The 22,467-nt window shown below is 39.1% G+C and overlaps 1 long non-coding RNA gene across 2 annotated transcripts in view; it reads right to left on the bottom strand.

The window, feature by feature from the left end:
* Positions 1-5,803: 5,803 nt before the first annotated feature.
* The window catches only part of LOC144302365 (uncharacterized), a 73,028-nt gene continuing 56,364 nt past the window's right edge, over positions 5,804-22,467 (bottom strand). Inside the window, exons 3-4 of one of the 2 annotated variants that reach the window (XR_013369217.1) lie at positions 11,105-11,283; positions 5,804-6,672 (exon numbers count right to left, since the gene is read on the bottom strand). This is a non-coding gene — a long non-coding RNA (uncharacterized LOC144302365). Of the gene's footprint in view, positions 6,673-7,244; positions 11,284-22,467 lie in introns of those variants that run through there. The other variant, XR_013369216.1, reaches the window with a different exon arrangement.

The following is a 22,467-nucleotide window of genomic DNA, read 5'->3' on the forward strand; positions in this document are numbered from 1 at the left end:
CCCTGCATGGTTCAGCTCCCTCAACTCCTCATGGGCACATTTCTCCTTATATGTTCCAGTTGTTCCAAAGTCAGTCTCCACTCAAACCTTCCGGACATGAAATGTGTCAGAATTGTTCTGATCCACTTACATTTCCCTAGCCATGGTGCTGAAGTGTGATCTATTAATCAACTTGCCAAAAGTAGATGCACCTTCTTCTGACTCTTTCTTTAGGGCTGTGAGTCATCTCCACACAGACCAGTTGACCAGTTGGCTCTCCATCCCTTTATGTATAAGTTCTAGGAAACCAAAGTGACTGCAGTCCAAATTTTGTCTCATTGACTGCCACACCTGGAGTTCTTCTAGTGACTGTCTCTGTGGTTTTATAATAGTGCTACTAGTGAGCAGATTTTATCTATACCCACCGACACACGAGGCTATGGCAGACCACTGCTCTTCACATCAGCCAGAAGAAGTGTTCGATTCACTTGTGCATCTCATCTTTCATGCTTTCTGATTAGACACCTTGAGCATGTAATCTGTGAATCACTCTGTGTTTTGATTCAAAGATGCATTTTAGGACAAGTGATCTGGGGTGCAAAGTGGTAGATCTCTAGCACCCCATCTCTCAAGAAATCCAGAACCAATATCACCAGATATGGTATCAAGCCATTGGGGAAACTGAGTGTGTTGAGACTTTGCTGAGCCTTGTGGTGTAAAAGCCATCATCTCTTATTTGCCATCAGCCTGGAAATATTGAATATCAAAGACTTCATCTGATTTAAAAATTTTCAGGTCAGTCCCATGATATTTTTCTAAAACTATGTTATTATCACTAGTTATTATTCTTTTAAATTAATTAATCTTTTAAAGATTTTATTTATTTATTCACGAGAAACACAGAGAGAGAGGCAGAGACATAGGCAGAAGGAGAAGCAGGCTTTATGCAGAAAGCCCAATGTGGGACTCGATCCCGGGACTCCAGGATCATGCCCTGAGCCAAAGGCAGATGCTCAACTGCTGAGCCACCCAGGCATTCCTCTACTTTTTAATTTAAATCCTGACATTGACCTAGACATATTTTTTCTGATTTTCCAAGGTGAAAAAATTCACTGCTTATTTTCTCATCAAGAAGATTTGATTCAAACATCTGCTGAAAACCTGGCCTTCATATCCATCACTTTTATTACTTAATATAATCTATACAAAAATAGCACTATTATTATATAAGTATTTTATATAATTTTATAATTATCCATTTCACTTTATGAATAACTCCTTTAACATACATCTCTATAATCCTTCATCAAACCAGGTTTCTGCCACACAGTGTTCAGAACTTGTGTGAATTCACCGCAGTCACATAGACTTAAACAGATTTCCCTGTCGCAGACAGAGTTGTAATAACCACTGATAAAATCCTGAAGAATGTTGATGTATTGAAATGTGTTTTGAGAACCACATTTTAGATTTCAAATTTTATTGAAGATCTTTTCAAACTCTGGGTTAACTATAAAATTGGTGACAACATGATGGATGTTGTGCCCTTATAAAAGTTTCTTTATGGAGTTATTAGAAATCCCCTCCTCTTAGTATGTCTTGAGTGTTTGTGGTTCCCAGTCTTATTCAAAGATTTGAGAGCGCGAACAACTTCATGACCAGTTTTGGACTAACTATGTGCTAAATATGAATCAACAGCTATGAAAATAAAAATTCACTCCTTGCTACTTTTAGAACTAGCTCAGATGCTCTACCTCTGCCTGCCTTTGTGATCTTGCATTTGGCAGGTTTTAGGGAGCATGAGCTACTTTTAAGAAAGTCATCAACATTTCCACACTGAATGTTGAGTTGCTGATTTCTACTCACTCTGTCTTTTCCTCCTCAAGCTTCAGTAGGGAAGTGTGGCCCTGTCATAGCTGCCACACATCCCTGTAGACTTATAAATCTCCTCCAAGGAGCTCTGTGCATTTCTTAAGTCTGGGAGCTTTGCAAGGCATAGAGGAAAAAATTAACAATAAAATTTTTGTTAGAAGCTACACATCTCCCACCATGCTGGCCGGCTTGTGATTCCTCCAACATGGCCAACATCACCCTTTCTTGCTGCCTTCGCATTTTCTCTTCTTTATACATAAAATATTCTTTCTCCTATAATTTTCCATGCATATTTCTTTTTTTATAAATTTATTTTTTATTAGTATTCAATTTGTCAACATATAGAATAACACCCAGTGCTCATCCTGTCAAGTGCCCCCCTCAGTGCCCATCACCCATTCACCCCCACCCCCGCCCACCTCCCCTTCCAACATCCCCAGTTCGTTTCCCAGAGTTAGGAGTCTCTCATGTTCTGTCTCCATTTCTGATATCTCCTCCATTTCTGATAATTCCCACTCATTTTTTCTCCTTTCCCCTTTATTCCCTTTCATTATTTTTTATATTCCCCAAATGAATGAGACCATATAATGTTTGTCCTTCTCCGATTGACTTATTTCACTCAGCATAATACCCTCCAGTTCCATCCACGTCGAAGCAAATGGTGGGTATTTGTCGTTTCTAATGGCTGAGGAATATTCCATTGTATACATAAACCACATCTTCTTTATCCATTCATCTTTCGATGGACACCGAGGCTCCTTCCACAGTTTGGCTATTGTGGACATTGCTGCTAGAAACATCGGGGTGCAGGTGTCCCGGCATTTCATTGCACCTGAATCTTTGGGGTAAATCCCCAGTAGTGCAATTGCTGGGTTGTAGGGCAGGTCTATTTTTAACTCTTTGAGGAAGCTCCACACAGTTTTCCAGAGTGGCTGTACCAGTTCACATTCCCACCAACAGTGCAGGAGGGTTCCCCTTTCTCCACATCCTCTCCAACATTTGTGGTTTCCTGCCTTGTTAATTTTCCCCATTCTCCCTGGTGTGAGGTGGTATCTCATCGTGGTTTTGATTTGTATTTCCCTGATGGCCAGTGATGCAGAGCATTTTCTCATGTGCGTGTTGGCCATGTCTATGTCTTCCTCTGTGAGATTTCTGTTCATGTCTTTTGCCCATTTCATGATTGGATTGTTTCTTTGCTGTTGAGTTTAATAAGTTCTTTATAGATCTTAGAACTAGCCCTTTATCTGATACGTCATTTTCCATATTTCTGCTGAAATTCCCATTTCTTGGATAAATTAATGTAATAACTTATTTGACTTCAACTTGGTATTGTGAAAACCAACTACCTAAAGGCTCTGTTGCTCTTTGCTGAGGCTATGCAGAGAAAGGGGACCATCTGAGCTACAGTTATGTGTACTTAGGTAGGGTGAGGAGTGTTAATCTGACTTTTTCCCAGCAAGGAGTGTGGACGTTTTCCAGACCAAGCTCCTACTGGCTGGGGTTTGCTGCATCCAGTCCTTCCTGAACATACTTCCCAGATGTCTCTGCTCATCAGGCCTGAAAGGAATGTCCAACCAGTTTTCATATTCTGTGGCTGGGAGGGTGACAGCAATCAGAATGGCAGGCCAGCCATCTAAGGATTCCACTCCCTCCAACAAAAAAATACATCTGGGCTTTTTCTCTGAAGGAAAAATTAAGAGTTCTCAGACTTCCCTGTGCTGAAGTGTCCTCCCACCCCTCACCCCAGGTCAAGGCATCAGCACTAGATGTCTCTGACGTCAGAGCACTTTATCAGGCCTGTGGTCAATAGCCAAAAGAGGTCTGTGTCAGGGGAGAAGTTCAAGACTTGCTTCAATTCCTATATACACACAAAGTTTCCATGGAGGTGATCAATTGCCTATGTTGGTTATAATCATTCATTCATTCAACAAACATTTATGTTGAGTCAGTTATGCTTAGGGCAAGAGACACAATGCTGGATGCACACACTACTACCCCTGGTTCCAAAAAACCTGCATTACACTGGGAAGATATTCCACAATCACAAAATAATGTTTCAATAGCAGTTATGGTGAGAGCTATAGATGAATATACATTGTATTGTGAAATTGTTTATCAATGTCCCTGATAGAGATTGGATTCTAACATGGCCTATTTGAAGAAATGTACTTGCAAGGAGATCTGAAAGCTATGCTAAGCCTGCCTTGTTTTTTGATTATAACTAAATGTACTAATACTTTATTATTATTATTATTATTATTATTTTATATCTTTCACCTGCCATTTACACTAACTGCTTCATTGGGTGCCGTTTATGGATGTTATCCCTGTCCCAATATCAGCCAAAACTGCTTTGAAATCTGTGAGGCATACACACAATTTTCTAGAAATAACCAATAGTAGGAATAGCAAACAGAAAATATTTATCAATGAAAAAAGTAAACATGAAAAGGAATTAGAATCCCTGATATAATGTTGAAACATTGTCAGGGCAACTGATGAAAATTTAATCTATTGGGAGTTCTAGAGAAAAAATGAGAAAAAACAAGTGGTGACAGAATAATAATATAAAATGCTTAATTTAACAAACAGAAATTTTATTCTCTGATCAAGAAATCATTCTGATTACAATGAAATACAAATGAAGAACTATAACATTTATATGACCCTATAGATATTCCTACACTCCAGTGAGAGGGATAAAATGTCAAAGTTTTTCCTACTGCTAGTCTTATTTTTAATTTTTTTCTATTGTTATTTTTAAATAACTTATTTTCAAAATAAAAATGATCCACAGATTGTAGACATTCACATCCTATAGTAGAAGCTCGAGATATTTGCACTCTATGCAGTTCTTGTGAGGAAATGAATGTTTTTTACCAAAATTTTAATAAATGGTACGTACCATCATTCTGTCTTTTGATGAGGAGCAAAGAATTTTTGACATTTTTAAGATATGCAGAGATTTAGGAAGTAGGAAGCTCATGTTCTCTATATGAATGATTTTTTGTCCAGGAAGTAGTCTACCCAAAAGCATTGAATCAGGAGAAAAAGAAGACAGAGCAAGATTGGATGGGAAAGATCCAATAATGAGAAAACATGTGCACCATATAAAATAGAAATCTTAATAATGAGAACATAACTAGGAATTTTAATTTCAGTAATAAGTCAAGGTTCCTAAAAGTAAAGGATAAATTCCCAGAACTTGAAATTCTAAACCATTAGAAAACAAAGGTGGCATATCCTTGACTCTGGAGGAAGAGTCATTATAGGTTCTCTCAAGGTTCCATCTCAGAATAATGAATAAGCAGATGGGAGAAACATCTCAGTGGGAAGGAACAGTTATGATTTTGTATACTTTATAAAGGAATTATCAGTTGAATGATTTATCTTAGAAAAGCATGGAGGAAAACATTGTAACTGGTTTCCCAATTAATGTATGGGGAAGAAGAAGAGGGGAATAGAGGTGAACCTAAAATATGCCAGAAAAAAAGGGGAAAATTTAAAAAGAAGCAACATATATAAAATAGGTGTTAGATATTAAACTAGGTAAACAATAAACATGCAAGTGATACATTATTACGCAGTCATACAGATTGTCATCTTGGATTTTAAAAATCCAGGCAAATTAGCAGAAATAAGCAGACCCTTTACCCCCACAAAGAAGAAGAGAGGAAGATTAAAACAAAAAAAACCTTGGAACAAATTGATTAAAAAATATCAAACAGAAGAAAGTATAGTGTCAGCATTAATAATAATTAAATCACATTTCGAAGCCCAAATTTTTGAATGAGAAAAAATGGTTATACAACTAAAAATATATATTACAGACATAATTTATATAGTCCTTTATGCACCATCCTTATCACATGCAAAAAGACAATTGCAAGAAATGCAAATATGAATTAATGAAAATAAAATATTTGAAGAATTTAATTGATGTATCCAATAATCAAAAATCAAAACATATATTTAATTTAACAATGAAGCTAATTACATACACACATATGTGTATAATTAGATATAATTTAACAATGATCAGAATGTATAAAAATTTAAGAAACATTCTTGTAGGAACTAAATTAATAACTCATTGATGAATGGAAAGTACACTGCACTCAATAAAGACAGATTAGTGGGCGGGGGGATGGGGTAACTGGGTGACGGGCACTGAGGGGGGCACTGGACGGGATGAGCGCTGGGTGTCGTACTATATGTTGGCAAATCGAACTCCAATAAAAAATATACAAAAAATATACAGACAGATTAGATACTTGGAGAGAGTTCAATAGAAGAGTCTCAAATCAAATTACAGAGATAAAACTGAATTTCAAAAGTGGAGAACAGAAAAGAGATGTGGCATATAAACAACTGGCCTGGCAAACATGTAGTCAGGTTCCCAGAATGAGAGAAGAAAGAGAATGGAAAATAAGAACCATTTGAAAACAGATACCTAATGTCTAAAAGTTGTCAAATCACTAGGCTGTCCACCTGAAACCCATGTAACACTGTGTGTCAAGTCTACTCAAATTAAGAAAAAAAGAAAGAAAGAAAACAAAGACACCTAAAACATTTTTAAGTTGTCTTACAGATGTCAACCCACAGAGTCTAGAAGCTCAGGAAACAGTAAGCTGAATGAATAGAAAGAAAGTGTCACCGAGGCCGTACGAGTGAAACATAAAACTCTTGGCTAAAGAGACAGCTTGAAAGCAGGCAGAAGAAATGTGATACATGTCCTTCAACGACACAGCAATGAGACCCAGGGCTGATTTGTGAAGATCAGTAATGGAATCCAGAAGACAACAGAACGACTTAAAAATCCTGCAGGAAAAGAAACAGAAAACTGTCAACCTGTGATTCCACACCCAGCAGATTTCCTTCCTCTCCAGCGGACAGGGCGATGGAAGCTTCCCAGACCAATCTGCCAGTGTACCTGCGATGTTGGACACTCCAGAGCAAGTTCTGAGCCTGAAGGCAGATGGCCCCAAATCGAAGGGCAGAGGTGGCAAGGGTGTCACCAGATAGGATATGAGTCACTGGCTCAGCTGACCTGGTTGTGACACCACAGCACCAGGATGGCGGATGGCCTGGCAGCAGTGGGGAAGGACGGCATCCTTCCCTCCTGCTTTATACAGTATTTCTACCTGCAGCCCAACTCCGTGGTCTCTCATGAACACCAATGACTTTTTAAAAGTTAAGTGTTCTTTAAAAATCTCCAACAAATAAACATGGAAAGAATGACAGAATTTAAAAGTAATATAAAAGTGCTGATTTAAGTACTGATTGGAGACAATGATTATGAATCATTGACAAAATGTTTGGGTGAATGGTTGATGGTAACTTCATGCTATAGACTGAATTTTTGCCCCACTCCCACCCACCCCCCACCTTCGAAATTCATGTTAGAGCCTAACCTCCAGTGTGGCTGGACCTGGCACTAAATCTTCCAAGGAAGTCACTGAGGTCAAATGAGGGAGGTCATAGGGATGGGCCCTGATCTGATAAGATTTTTGTCCTCAGAAGAAGAAATATCAGCCAGAACTTTGATCCTGGACGTCCAGTCTCTAGAACTGTGAGAGAGTAAATTTCTGCTGTGGAGGCCACCCAGACTGACTGCCCAAGCAGATGAAGACACTGGGCTTCTGTGTGATGCTTCCTCCCCCCACCCCCATAGGAAGAGTGTACAATGAAGGGATGAGGCTGTCACCACCCTAACGCAGTGGCTAGCATGAGTAGGATGTGTCTTCTGATGTGATTCGACATCAGCAATTCAACATCACCTATGTTTTGTCGTGTAAAAACCATTATGTAACATTAAACATTTAGATTTAATTTTCATTTCATGAAAATATGGGAATGAAGAACAAATTAATTGACCCTGGGAGGAAGCAGAAACAAATTGTAGCAGTGGCTCTTTCTACAGAACATTGAGCTAAGTTTCTTTAACAATCAGTTAAAGAAACTCTCTCTATATGTGTGTATATAAAGACTAATGAAGTGTCTTTATATACACTTCATTGTGTGCCCAGGCAAGGCCAATCCCCCCACTGGCTTGTTGTTGCCCTTAGAATGAAGTCCAACCCCCTCACCATGGCTTCGGTACCCTCCCGGTACCCGCCTGCCTCTTTCATGGCTGTCCGTATCACTCTTGCTCAAAAGGCTCCCAACGCATTCTATATTTCTTGCTCCTGCCACAGGGCCTTTGTGTTTGCTATTACTCCAACTGGAAAGCTCTAGCACAGGTCTTTGCAAGATTGTTTCCCCTTATAATCATGTAAGACATAGATCGTGTCACCATCTCAGACACCTTCTCCAACAGCCCAACGTAAGTACCTGTCCCTGGGTTTTCTCTTGTGCTATGTGTTCCCTCCTCTCCTACCTCATTTCTTCCTCCTTCTTCTTCTCCTTCTTCTTTGCTTCATAGCAGTTATTAATGAGATATAGTTTATTGTTTATTCCTTTATTGTCTTTTCTCTCCTTTAATATAAGCCCTGTGACTGTTCTGTTCATTGGCATGTCTTCCTCACCTTGAACGTTGTCTGCTGATACCTAATAGCCTCATGCTGAGATTCAGTGAATATGTGAATACAGGTGGGACTGAATCCAAGGTGGACCCCATGATCTGTACATATTCCTTCCTTTGTGTAATTCCCTTCCTTTGAGTCTGGGCAGAGCCTGGGAATTACGTCTTAAGTAACAGAATATGGCAAAGGTGCAGAGGCGTGCATGACTATGTATACATAATTACATGACGAGATCACCCAATATTTTGGGGCCACCCAGCTTGAGCCTGTCTCTCTCCCTTGCTGTCTGGGAAGAAGAAAGCTGCCTGGGGGAGACCTGGCAAGGTACTGTGGTTGGCCTCTAAGACTCTGGGTGACCTCTAGATAGTAAATAGCCCGAAGCCCTCGGTCCTACAGGTGCCAGGAAACCACATCCTACAATGACTTGAGAGAGCTTGGATGTGGTTACTTCCCCAGTTGAGTCTTTGATGAGAACTGAGGTGAGGCCCACACCTGGACTGCAGCTCCTTGAGACCCTGAGACAGGACTGCCAGCTAATCTCTACCCAGACTTCAGATCCACAGAAGTCGTGAGCTAAGAAAGCAGTGTAAGTCACTGTGGCTGGGGCCTTCCTGTATGCAGCGGTAGTGACAAGCACACTGACTTACTGGAGACCTTACAGAGATGTCTGCAGCATTCCCTGGAGGCCATGAGGGCTGTTCTGGCTAACAACACTGCTGGCTTTCTAGCTTAATCCTGTAGACCCTTCAGACCATCAGTGAGGGCTGGCTTGATGCCATACAAACCTAGATAGCTTTATAAGAACCAGGTGTGATGCCTCTGGAAGACGGGAAGGAGAATTTGATGTATTGTCTCCATAAGTGCTCTCCAAAAGGACCTCATCCTAACTGTGGTAGGAGAAAGGCCATTTCATGTACCTTTCCCTGGAATGGAAAACTAATTTTTGACCTCCTTTGACAGCTTTTTTGGGGGAGTGGAGGGAACAACTCTTATTATTAAAATGTCATTCATTAACTTATTAATTTTGGAAAACATGAATCAAATAACATAAACGCAAAGTGCATATTTCAAACTCAATTCTAAATTCTGTCTTAGGAGTTTTGCGAAAGAACAAAATATACGCTGACCACAATTCAAGGCTTCGGCTACGTCTCCATGACTCCGAGAGTGATAGGAAGGCTTCTCAGCAGTGCGTATCCACTTCCTCCTCTGGGTCAGGTCTGCATTCAGCACACTTTTTAGTCCGTGTCTCATAACAAACGTGGGCCTTGGAGAGCCTGCAGCTGCTGTTGACAGGATGTGTGGGATGGCCTGGTGGTGGAATGTGGAGCTTGCTACCCGATTGTCCCCCAGGTCCAACAGCCTGCAGAGCGCACAGCTGCTACGGCGACTGAGGGTCAGTCTCTGTTCTGGTGCTTTCCAGAGGACGAAGGCAGGGAGACAGTAAGGGATTAGCAGTGTGTTGGCCAGCCAGTGGTAACAACTCGAGCAGAATCAGATGTCGGAGCACACGCATGTTTGAAAGCTTGCAGGAAAATAGCCCCTTCATAGAAATCAGATTGACAGCTACATTTTTTTTTAACTTTGATCTCAGGGAGCTGGTTTAACTCCCTGGTAATAAGAACATTTTTTTTTCTTTTAATGCAAAGCTTTTTTTTTTTTTTTTTTTTTTTTTTTTTTTTTGGTATCTTACTATATTTGCTTAGTCGCTTCTTGTTCCAAGATTCTCATGTTCAGAAACTGTATTTTATTTATCTTTGTAAACTTCCCAGGATCATTTGTTGTTGGATATAGATAAATAGAGTGGATGCTCAAAAATGTCATGAGTGCTCAGAAATGGGAAAAAAAGAGAGAAAGAGGAAGGAAAAAGAAAGGAGAACAGAAAGAAGGTAAGGGGAGGGCAAGAGGAAGGAAGAAAAGGAGAAAAATATATTCCATAATTACAAACAGAATTTTCTGGAATATTCTTAACATTTACCAAATCTCAACTACTGCTTATTAATGATATCTTTTAATATATTTAACCACAAGAGACACTAGGTACACTAAAGCATTTCAAAATGTGTGAAGAAATACCAATTTAGTGAAGTGAATGATTCCTAAATAAAAATAGAGATAGGCAAGTAATAAGCAGTGACTTTCCTTTTTTGCAAACATTATAGAGTAGGACGGTATTTAAAAATACCTACAAATATTGATGGACATAGTAAAACCTGTGAATACTGGTATTTTATCATTATTAAGATTACATGCTTATTTTTAGTTCTTTTTTATTTTTAGTAATTCTAAAGTCTGTTTCATATAGCTGCTATTATTATCTACTATCTAATTCTTTTTTCTTCCACTTTTGTTAAATCATACCCCAATTTTGGCCTGGAGTTTAGGACATTGTAGTATATTGTTTGGTTTGCTCCAAAACCCACAGAAATCTGTAATAGGGAAGGGTCTCTGACTGAGACCCGACAGGCATGGCGTTTGATGGCCTGGAAGCATTCAGTGAATTTAGAGACAGTGTAGGTCCAGCAATCAAGATGCTTCTTGCAGGATCACACATTTCAGTGTTTGGAAAGCAACACCACCATGAAATTGGTGAAGAGTACACTAACTGATAAGCTGAGTCTAAAAACATCCATGTAATATATAATGGGCTCTTTTTCCTCTCTCATTGGTATATATTTGAAAACCTTTAAAAATATTCTAGAAAAAAAAATGGATGTTACATTCTTTACCATTTGCTTTAAAAAGGATTTTCCACTCGTTCATCTCCAGAAGGTCATCTTTGAGATGTACAAGCCAGCTCTTCATTAGACCCCCTCTTGCATTCATATTTAACTTTCTTTCATTCGGTGGCCTTTATTAGCTGAGCTCCTGCAGCTTGTAGCACACTTTAAACAGCAACACTGGGAGGCTGTAAATGCAGAATAATGTATCAGGACTCAAATTTGCATGGTCAAATGTCAAAAAAATTAGGCCTTCCCCAGAACCATGTCAAGAGAAATAACATAAGTGGGCGAACTCAACAGCAGGCACGCCATTATCATTTAGCGCAAGCTGTCATCACTGCCAGCGAGTGGAAGCAGTGGTCATTAGCTGGAACTCTGCCGGGGGACGTTGCAATTCTTCCCTTTCCTCTTTTTTTTTAAGATTTTTATTTTTTCCCCATCATCTGACAGTATTTCACAGAACACCGCAATGCGATGTTGCCTCCCTGACAGGAAAGTCAAGAGATGGGGGATGGCACCTCCAGAGCAGGGGAGCCAAGGGGTGAGGGACCCAGGCTCGTCCACTGTCAGCTGGAGGGTGCAGGAAGTGCATTACCTATTGGATAAATACTCATTAAGAGTAATCACTTTATTTCAGCTCTGTAATGACATTAACAAGCTTGGAATACAGGGAATTACATGAGTCAGAACAAATAATTGAATATTCTACTGCGGAGGGAACAGAGCCCACGTCTGCCTTCATGTCATGCCGTTTCTGAAGCTAGCACAAGCATGCAATTAGATAATAAGCTTAAACAGCATTAAATTGGCACTGCTCATACCACCACTGAGAAAAAAAGAAGTATTAATTGTTCAACTCTCACCTGCTTGTAATTGCACGCCACGCAAATGCTAGTCAGGCTGCCCTATTTTTATTTAAATGGACTTATACACAGGATTTAAACAAACCAATAAAAAAGGGCACATAAAGAGAATTTGAAGAGGAATGTAAGAAAGGTAAAAGAAGTGGAAGCAGATGCTGATGAGAAACCATATTAAGGCAGGAGGGCGGGTTCCTCTTTGAAAAAAAATAGAGAATGATGAAAATTTGGCTAAAATTTTAAATGTAATAATACGAATACGTGTCCTACGTCTTTTTCTCTTTGCCGTATTCTAGCAGACAATTTTCTTTCAGAGCTACCATCACATCTCCTGAATATTTGCACTGAGGAGAGAGTCCCCCAGTTTGGCATAATTAGTGCAGCAAAGTGCTTGGGCATGGATGATAATATAAATGCAGATGTGGATACAGATGCAGATACCGATAGAGGTACACACAGGGATACAGATGTAGACACAGATATGGATGCACATAAGGATACAGATGTAGATGCAGATAGAGATGCACATAGGGATACAGATGTGGTCACAGACACGGATGCACATAAGGATACAGATGTGGTCACAGATATAGATGCACATCTGGACACAGATGTACGTGCAGATAGAGATGCACATAGGGATACAGATGTAGACACAAGCAAAGATTCACTTACAGATAGAGATGTACACCCAGACATAGGTACACATATGGATACAGATATGGATTCAGATACAGCTATAGACTTGGGCGTCCGCGTAGATACAGGGCTGAGGCGTACACAATGCTGTACAATGTTGGTACATCATTTTCAATCACAAAAAATGTTAAAGGTAAGTAAGGCTTTCAAATGGAACATATGCTTCTGTGTTGGGTAGACAGGGGAAGATGGTAGAAAGCTGGTAAACAGCATGAGCCACTTTCTTAACTTGTTTAATTTATTAGCAAATCAGAATCCTAAAAGATGTAAGAGCTGCATTTTTGACACCCCATCCCAGTGCCACACAAAGGCAAAGGTGTCATTTGGTGTCCTCCACGCCCTGAGCGTGAGTTAACCCGATGTGATGCATCAAATTACAGGAGCTGTTAGAGAAAGCCAGGGAGGGAGCTCAAATCGCTGCCTGCGCTGGCCTCCTCACAGAGAGGACGGTGTCTCCCCTTCCAGAGTGTGCTGCTGAGATCAGAGCAGGCTGAGATGAGATGTGAGAGTCAGGGCTCTAGGGATGGCAATTTGGGAGCTATCAGTTTATAGCTGGTTCCGACCATAACTCCAAATCTGTGTGGTTATTCAGACGAGCCAATCAGCACTGTATATTTGATAGGCAAACTCAATAATCATTTATAATCCTGACAGGTTAAGGGTCTCCAAGGCAAGCCTTAATATACACAATGGGTTTGAAAATAAGAGAAAACAAATAAAGAAATCTCTATATTCCTGAGCAAATGTCTTTTCTTTCTCTAGTCCTACAATCTTCCAATCAGAGGTTTGCTTCATCATCCCCATCCTCTCAGGACACACAAAACCATTTTCAATCTATTTTTCTAAGTAGACCACCATCCTGGCCTTCATCTCTGTGTCTGTCTGTAGCTTATGTGGGTGTTTGGAAGTTATGCTTTAATAATGATGGGGAGAAAGGGAAACCAGAGCTGACCTGAAGACACTTAAGAATGTGTCAATAAATTTAAGATTGAGGACTAAACTGGAAAATCGAGTGTTTATCACATCTGTCCTATAAAATAACTTGAAATTGTGAGAAGAAAGATTATCCACCAGCCCAATCTTTTTGAGGGATTAACACCTAGCATATTGCATTGCTCATGGTAGGTACCCAATTTATCCTAAAAGAAAAAAAAAAACACATATCCAGGTAAAGGACATTCTTCAAGTAGAAAACTGAAATTAAAATTAGCAGCAGCAAGAATTCTCCTCTCATCTTCCTTCTGTTCCTTCTCTCTACTTTCCTTTTGCTTTTTCTCATGCCCTCCTCTCATTATAAAGCAATTTTAGTTTCAGCGCAGTCATAATGAGAGTCCATTCTATGGGACCTTAGCTTACACAAAATGCATACTAAGTATATGAAGAACTGTGTTAATTGCAATTTAGTCAAAAAGAACGTGAGCATTTATTGATTATTTAGTAAGAAATATTTTCAAGTATGTACGTTTCTGTTGGGTTCACAAGATTCATGAGACAATGATGAAAGAATAAAAACAAAACCAAGTGTTCCATTACATCAGAAAAGAATTCAGAATTAATTCCACTAAAAAGAGTTATTTATGTATTCAGCCAATAAATGTTGATTGATCACCTTCTATGTGCCCATACCAGGCATCACACTCTGTGGAAGACATAAAACACACTGAACTTCCTTGAGGACTTTTACTCCCTTGGAGGAGCCAGATACACACAGTGAGATGCGAAACATGGTATTCACTGTGATGGTTCTTTTTCAAAGAATTCTTTGAAAAAGAACCATTCTTGTCAAGATGACATCAAGAGACGTGACTTTTGGCAGCAAAGATCTGCGGGAGAAGCAGCAAACAAATGACACGAGATAATAAGACAAGAAGGACAGGACAAGAGAGAAGCAAAAGGTCATGTATCCTCCAAGTGACCCTTCTCCATGACCATCCCACGTAGTCCTCAGACTCTGGATCTTCAGAAGGATTATTAGAATTTGCACATCCTGGAGACGCAGAGGCTGAAGAATTCTGTTATTACTTTTTTTTTTTTTTAATCACCACAGAGGAAACAACAGCATTCTGTGTAGATGCAGAAGCTTGGAAGAGAAAGGGTTGCTTCGGGTGCTCAGTACTTTCTAGAAGGTGCAGAAGGCTTACTGACTGCAGAAGAATTGCAGCTTGACTCAAGTGTGGGATGACCCATGTTAAAACTTTACTAAGTCCAGAGCCTTAGAAAGAGGCAAACTGGGATTGATTATTTCGTGCAGTTAGAGCAGTTTGTGCAAAGCCATGGAAGCATAAGAAAATGTGTCTTCCAGCTCGATATTGCTGTATAGTTCATGAGGGGAAATATCATGGGTGAGGATGGTCTATCATCTCGTGGAACTGGGATCATAATTTTTCCTGAAGGGGGTAAAAATCTATGATGAGTTTAGAGTGAGGTGTGAAGGCGAAGAGGCCGTCTTGGTTAAGCTATCCCATGGTAGACATCCCAATGCACAGAGACTGAAGGAGATGAGGTCAGGGCAGTCGGACCAGGAAGCAAAGTACCCAAATAGCCCTGGGGAATTTGACTCTATTCATCAAAAAAATATTTTATTTTATTTTTATTTTTTTAAAGATTGTATTTATTTATTCATGGAGAGGGAGAGAGAGAGGCAGAGACACAAGCAGGCTCCATGCAGGGAGCCTGACGTGGGACTCGATCTCCGGTCTCCAGGATCATGCCCTGGGCTGAAGGTGGCACTAAACTGCTAAGCCACCAGGGCTGCCCAAAAGAAAGATTTTAAAAGAAGCATGAGCAGTTTTGGAAGTTTGGAACATGTTAAATTTGAGACAGGTAGACGAAGAAATCATCTATCTAGAAAACTCCTCTGCACCCACAGGAGACAATATGTGATTGGCCTCACACCTTTCCACAGCTGCATTCAGTTTCAGAGAAGAGATACACACTCTCTTCCCACACTTACCCCATCTTTAAAGGGAAAGTCCTTGATGTTTTGCAATTGCAAATGGTGGTGCCCACGTCAGCCGACACCTGTAGTGGTTGGAACTAAGTGTGGCTCTGACCGACAGAAAACACAAAATTCTAGTGATTTTGATAAGATGTTTCATTCTTCTACATGACAAAGGAGTTTGGAGGTAGACATCCCTGGGATCCATGGTCTTTGGTAAGCAAGGGGCATTCTACCTCTGCTCCACCACTGGTGGCAAAACCTGTGTGCTTCCAGAAGGCTGCTCGAGCTCTGGCCATTGCACCTGAAGGGGGAGGAAGGCTGTGCCAGCAGCACAGCATTTGGTTATGCCGTGATCCAGAACTCAGGCAAATGGCCACTCCTGGCTGTGAGAAGAGAGGAGAAATGGGATTTTTGTTCTGTGTGATCATGTGCCCAGCTAGAGATTGGGATGTCCATTGTCAGGGATAGGAGAAGATTGACATGAGGGGAAAACCAGCAACTTGCTCTTCTATCTTTTCCTAGGCTGGGGGTTGCTCCTACTCCTTTATGCAAATAATTTTTTTTCTGTAGATATCAAATAATTTAACAGAAACTAGATATTTTTAATGAAACCAAGAAGATCTCAGATAAAATATAAATCTATGTCAGTCTTTTCAAAACACTTAATCAGGCCAGCACAGTCAGAGCAGCATTGGGCAAAGCCTCAGAATAGGTTCATGGTCTATTCTGGGCACTGTCTGTGCCCCCGGCCCAGGGACAGAGCCAGCGTGGGGCTGGGAAGCCAAGCCTCGCACAGCTGGATCTCCGTGCAGGTCATGATGTAAGCTTTTTGCTCCAGGAGCAAAGTCATGGCCAACATTTTCAAATGGGCAATATGCATTCTTTTGACATTTACAACTGGGGATAAAAAGTAAGGCTCTTCACTGAAAACTGGTGAGGGAAAGACAGCCTTGGTCAGTGTGGGCCTGTCAGTGGCCCTCTGGGTATTGTTGGGGTACCAGGGCTGTGGCTGCAGACTCTGGTCCAGTGGACTTCTTCCCAATTCTGTGGGATGGAACTCGCCTGTATTCATATTCAAACATCAGTGTGTTTCTGCAACTTGCTAGCTGTGCCTTTGGGCAAAATGGCATGGCAGGACTTAAATTCGTTGTCCGCATTTTTGTACAAATAGTAAATTTGTTTGCAGACATGACCCCTGTGTCTGAGGTCCTCGGGCCCAGCTGCCAAGTGTTCAAAGTGACTGTCAAGATATGCTATCCAGGGAGCCTCAGGGGTGGATGGCAGGGTTTTGTTTTATTTTGTTTTGCAGATGTTGAGCAGCTTTCTCTTAAAATGAATATTAATGTTACATTATATTAATAGATTATTATATTAATAGATCCTCTAATTTTAAATATTAAGCAAAACAATTGAAGGTGAGATATAAACCAGTCCTTGTTCTCAGGTGATATGATTGTCTTCATTGCAAATGCAGCAAAATCTGAAGGTAACTGTAAGAACTAACTGGAGAGCTCAGAAAATTGTTGGATAAACTATTAATATACAAAAAATCAACTATACTCTTAAATATAAGCAGCAACCAGTTGTAAAATGTGATTTAAAAAATCTCACTCAAAATAGCAACAAATATACATATGAATAAATGTAACTTAAATACACATAAAAGCTTCATTTTAAAGACTGAAAATTTATTGAAAGACATAAAGGAAGACACATAAATAGACATCCTAAATTAGTGGATGGGACCAGTATATCATTTTTTCTCCAATCTATTCAACATGTGTAATGAAATTCACATCAACTACTTCATATTTTGCTGCAAAACTGGATGATTGCATCCTAAAATTTAGTAATAGTCGAACAGTGGCTAAGATAACTCTGAGGAATCATAAAGGGAGTATCTCGCCTCATCAAACAGCAAGAATAATTGTAATGCTGTGCTATTTAATGCCATGTAGGAATTGAAATGAACAAATGAGCTGCTTGGACAGAATAGAAGGTGCAGGAACAGAAACACAAACACACATTTATATATTCATATATGAAATGAACATATGGCAGATAGGACCCTGCAAATCAGTGGGATAATTGGCTATCCAAATGGAAAATTAAAATTAATTGAATTATAGCTATATTAAAGACCTAAAAGAGCAAAACCAAACTTCAAGTTGAATAGGGAGATACAATGTGTCCTCCACATGTGGCAGGGTTTTTCTATAAGGCATCAAGAAAGGAAAGAGGGGAAAAATAGGTTTTCACTATATTAAAATAAGTTGAAAATTTCTGTATAACAAACATTCTCTAAACTGAGTATACTGAAAAGTCACAGAGTGGCTACAGGCTATGGAAAGACCATCCCCATGCATATGACAAACAAAAATAAGCTTCCATAATAGGTAGCTTCCCTTTTTTTCCCCAAGATTTTAGTTTATTCATGAAAGACACAGGGAGAGAAAGAGGCAGAGACGTAGGCTGAGGGAGAAGCAGGCTCCCTTGGAGGAGCCCAATGCGGGACTTGACCCCAGGACCTGAGGATCCCAGGACCTGAGCTGAAGGCAGACGCTCAACCGCTGAGCCACCCAGGTGCCCCATAAGGTAGCTTTCCTATAATGCAATATTTAGAAGACCGGATGCAAACCCTTATAATGGCTGTGAACCTGAAATTTATAGGAAAAGAAATCTGAAAGGACCAGTGGGAATGGACTCATCATTTGAGTAGCATTCAGAAGAGTTTCACTGCTCTAAAAATCCTCTCTGCTTCACCTATTCATCCTACCCACGACCCAAAGCAACTGGTGATCTTCTTAAAGATCAATTATAGGGGCACCTGGGTGGTCCAGTTGGTTAAGTGTCCAGCTCTTGATTTCAGCTCAGGTCATGATCTCAGGGTCGTGGAATTAAGCCCCGAGTGAAACCCCACTTTGGCCTCCATGCTCAGCACAGAGTCTGCTTGTTTCTCTACCTCTGCTCCTCCCCCAGTTCATGCTCTATCTCTTTCTCTCTAAAATAAATAAATAAAATCTAAAAAAAAATCAGTTATAGTTTTGCCCTTTCCAGAATGTCATATGGTTGGAATCACACAGTCTGGCTTCTTCCACTTAGCAATAGGAACTTTAAGTGCCCACATGTTTCTTCACGCCTTGATGGCTCATTTAATCTTATTGTTGAATAATATCACATTGCATGGGTGCATCCCACCCTGTTTCTCCATTCCCTGATTGTAGGATTCCTTGGCTGCTTCCAGGTTTCGAAGATTATGAATAAAGTTGCTACAAAACTTTCTTTGCAGGTGTTGTGCGTATGTGAATTTATAGCTCCATTGGGTAAATACCTGTAGGCTCACGATTTTTGAAATATGTGGTAGGGTGACATCTAGCTTTAGAAAAATCTGTGAAACTGTTTCCAAGGTGGCTATACCATTGTGTACTATTTTATAAATGGTGAGAGTGCCTCTTACTCTGCATCCTTGCTGGCAACTGGTATTGTCAGTTTTGTTTTGTTTGATTTTAGCCATTTTAGTGTGTGTGCAATGGCAGTTCATCATTGTTTCAGTTTTCACTTCCTTAATGACCTATGTCTTTTCATATGATTGTCTGCCATATGTGAATCTTCATTGCCAAGGTATCTCTTCAGATCATTTGCACATTTGTAATTGGGCAGTGTGTCATTTTTTAAAAAATATTTATTTATCTATTTGAGCGCATGCACATGAGGTGAGGGGAGGGACAGAAGGAGAGGATGAGAGAGAACAGACTTCCCACTGAGCACAGAGCCCAATGAAGGGCTCGATCCCATGATCCTGAGATCATGACCTGAGCCGAAATCAAGAGTCAGATGATCGAGCCCTTGAGCCCCGCAGGTGCTCCTGGATTGTGTGTCTTCTTATTGTTGAGTATAAGACTTCTTTGTATATTTTAGATAGAATTCTTTGTCAAATATGAATTTTGCAAAATATCTCTTCTCAGTCTATGTATTATTTTTGTCAACCTCTTAGCAGTTAAGTTTCATAGTACAAAACTTATTTTTTGTAAAAATAACAACTTTTCCATTTTTCTTTTCACAGATTCATGCTTTTGATCCTGTATTTAAACACTTAAGCAACAAACTGAAGGCCACCTGGGTTTTCTCCTATGTTTGCTTCTGGAAGTTTTACAGTTTTTCATTTTACATTTAAGTCTATGATACATCTTGAGTTAAGTTTTTTGAAAAGTGTGAGTTCTGTGTTCTCCCTCTTTTCTTCTTTTTCTCTCCTCTCTTCTCCTCTCCTCTCCTCCTCTTTTTTTCTTTTCTTTTCTTCTCTTCTCTTCTCTTTTCTTTTCTTTTCTTTCTTTTCTTTTCTTTCTCTCTTTTTTCCATAGAGATGTCCAATATTTCTGGCATCATTTTTTGGAAAGACTATTGTTTTTTTAATTGAGTTGCCTTCATTACTTTTTGAAAATCAGACATTGGTATAAGTCTATTTCTGGGGGCAGCCCGGGTGGCTCAGCGGTTTAGTGCCGCCTTCAGCCCGGCGTGATCCTGGAGACCTGGGATGGAGTCCCACGTCAGGCTCCCTGCATGGAGCCTGCTTCTCCCTCTGCCTGTGTTTCTGCCTCTCTCTTTCTCTCTGTGTCTCTCATGAGTAAATAAATAAAATCTTTTTAAAAAAGTCTGTTTCTGGGATTCATTGATCTATATCTCAGCTTTTACCAATACCAAACTGCCTTGGTTACTATAGCTTTTTTGGTAAGTCTGGAAGCCGTATAGTGTCAATCCCTCAACTCTATTCTCTTTCATTACTGTACTGGCTCTTCTGGGTGTTTTGCTTTTTGATATAAACTTTAGAATTGTTTAGCATAAAATACCATGAACTGGACAGCCATGGTTTTATTTTATTTGGAATTGTGATCCATCTATCAAGTTGGGAAGAATTGACAATGAAACAATGTCTAGTCTCCCTATCTATGAATATAGAATATTTCATCATTGACTTATTTTGTGTTTCATCCCAAGTATAATTAACATACAGTATTACATTAGTTTCAGGGGTACAAAATAATGATTCAACATTCTATATATTTCTCAGTGCTCATCAAGATAAGTGTGCTTTTACTTCACATACCCTATTTTACCCATCCCCCCTCCATCTCCCCTTTGGTAACCACCAGTTTATTCTCTGTAGTCAAGAGTCCAGTTTTCTGTTTGTCTGTTTGCTTTGTTTTGTTTCTTAATTTCCACACATGAGTGAAATCATATAGTATTTATCTTTCTCTGACTGAGTTATTTCACTTAACATTACCCCCTCTACATCCATCCATGTTGTTGTGAATGGCAAGATTTCATTCTTTGTTATGGCTGAGTAATAGTCCATCAAATATATGTTCAGCATCTTCTTTATCTGATCACTTACTGATGGACATTTGATTTGTTTCCATATTTTGGCTACTTTAAACGATGCTGCAATAAACATAGGGTTGCATATATCTTTTAAAATTAGCATTTTTTTATACTTTGGATGAATACCAAGTAGTGGAAACACTGGATCATATGATAATTCTATTTTTAATTTTAGTGAAAACTCCATAGTGTTTTCCATGGTAGCTAGACCAATTTGAATTCCCACCAACAATTCACTGGGGTTCCCTTTTCTCCACATCCTCGTCAACACTTGTTATTCTTTGTTTTTGGTTTTAGTCATTCTGACAAGTGTAAAGTGATATCTCATGGTTTTAATTTTCATTTCCCCGATGATTAGTGATATTAAGCACCTTATCATGTTTTCCATCTGAGTATCTTCTTTAGAAAAATGTCTATCCAGATCCCCTGCCCATTTTTAATTAAAAAAAAATTTCAGTGTTGAGTCATATAAGTTCTTTATATAGCTTGGATATTAACCCCTTATTGGATATGTCATTTGTAAATATCTTTTCCCATTCAATTGGTTGACTTTTTATTTTGTTGATAATTATCTTTACTGTGCAATTTAGATCATTGGTTTTCTTTGGTTTCATTAATCAGAATGTTGTGTTTTTCTGAATATAAATTATGTAGACATTTTATTAGATGTATTTATAAGTTTTATATTTTTGTGGTAATAACATAAATGAATAATTAATTTTGTTCAACTTTCAATTGTTTATTTTTGGTAGATAGGAAAACAATTGAGTTTGTATATCAACCTGGTATCCTGCAGCTCTTGTGATAGTTACTTATTAGTAACAGGAGTTTAATTGTTGTTGCAGATGTTGACTTTCTGGGATTCTTTACATAAACACATGAAGACAAAAAGTTTTATTCCTTCCCAATCTGTATATCTTTTATTTCCTCTTCTTAATTATATTAGTTAAGAGTTCTAGTACACTGTTAAGTAAGAATAGTTGGAGGAGACAATTTTGCCTTGTTCCTGATCTTAAGAGAAAAGCATCTAGTTGCTTTCCATTAAGTGTGATGTAACCTATATTCTTTTTGTTTGTTTTTTGAATGTTCTTTACCATATTGAGGAAATTTCCCTTGATTTCTCTTTTCCTGAGTGTTTTTATCATGAGTGGGTATTGGATTTTGTCCATTGCTTTTTCCATATAAATTAATGTAATCATATAATTTTACTTTCTTACCCTGTTGGTTCACTACAATGATTGATTTTGAAATGTTGAACCAGTCTTATATACTTGAAATAAATTCTTCTTTGTCATCCTGTATAGTTATTTCTATAGGTTGGTGGACTTAATTTGCTAAGATTTGTATCTATTAGAAATATTGGTCTGTAGTTTTCTTTTTGTACTTCTTTATATTGTTTTGGTATTAGAGCAATGGTGCCTTCATATAATGAGTTGTGAATTTTCTCCTTTGTTCCTATTTTTGGATGGCATTTTGAAGAATTCATATGATTC

The sequence above is a fragment of the Canis aureus genome, chromosome 31 (genome assembly GCF_053574225.1).
Source record: "Canis aureus isolate CA01 chromosome 31, VMU_Caureus_v.1.0, whole genome shotgun sequence".
Classification (NCBI taxonomy): domain Eukaryota; kingdom Metazoa; phylum Chordata; class Mammalia; order Carnivora; family Canidae; genus Canis; species Canis aureus.